This window comes from Ochotona curzoniae, unplaced genomic scaffold (genome assembly GCF_017591425.1).
Source record: "Ochotona curzoniae isolate NIBS_2020 unplaced genomic scaffold, NIBS_Ocur_1.0 scaffold_4506, whole genome shotgun sequence".
NCBI classification, from domain to species: domain Eukaryota; kingdom Metazoa; phylum Chordata; class Mammalia; order Lagomorpha; family Ochotonidae; genus Ochotona; species Ochotona curzoniae.
The window spans coordinates 36274187-36275153 of NW_024467119.1; the positions used below are offsets into that span (position 1 = coordinate 36274187).

Genomic DNA, 967 nt, shown 5'->3' on the forward strand with positions numbered 1-967 from the left:
AATTACCACCAAACTCTGTCCCCAGTTGAATTTGACCATTCTGTAATGCTCTCGTGGTGTCAACCACACTGGGTAGATTTTCTTTGTTTTTCTCATCCATTGATTATGTTCCTCTCATTGGCATTGCTCAATATCTAGACCATTACAGAGATCTAATACTGATTTCTCATGCTACATAAGTACCATTATTCTATGCATATTATATGTATATATTTTATTTTTGTGACTATAAAGAACAGATTTCATGTGTTTCATACCTACTTTTCAAAGAGACAATCCTACCTCACTCCCTTCTACCTTCAGTCCTCCCTGTGATTTATTTGCATTCCTTTACCTTTTGCAATAATATAATTTGAATTTACTTTGTAATCACAGGTTTCACACAATCACACATGAAGTTGAGCAATTACAAAGGAGAAAGACCCCTGTACCAAATGGCATAGTCATGGCACAAAAACAATAATCAAATCATACAACCAATGCTTTGTTCTTACACGCCATTTCTAATTTTTTAAGGTACATTCATTAACTGCCACATGTCAGGGAGAACATGGAGATTTTTTTTTTAACTTATAGAAGAAAATTGTGCGGATTCCTTCCTTTTTGATTGCTTTGAGTATCAAGTTCAAGAAGAATTGAGATGTGCTCACTTCGGCATCACATATACTAAAATTGGAACAATACAGAGAAAATTAGCATGGCCCTGCACAAGGATGGCAAGCAAATTTGTGAAGCGTTGCATATTTTTGGAGTGCCCTTGTAGGCCGAGAACTCTGAGGTCATCCATTCCCTATCGGATCTCCCAAATGGGATGAAGGAAGCCCAGATCCTTCCTCAGAGGATCTAATGTCATCAGAACAACAGCCAGGAGTCCTGAGTGGTCCTCAGAAACAGAACAACAAACTTCCATTGGAACTTGGGAGAGGAGCTTTCTCTGGTCCTTACTTTGTTCCAACTTTGGATCCCC

The 967-nt window shown here is 38.3% G+C and overlaps 1 non-coding gene across 1 annotated transcript; it reads left to right on the top strand.

The window, feature by feature from the left end:
* Positions 1-642: 642 nt before the first annotated feature.
* On the top strand, positions 643-748 carry LOC121147600. Its single transcript, XR_005882419.1, has one exon. It is a non-coding gene; the product is annotated as a U6 spliceosomal RNA (small nuclear RNA).
* The last annotated feature ends 219 nt before the right edge of the window (positions 749-967 follow it).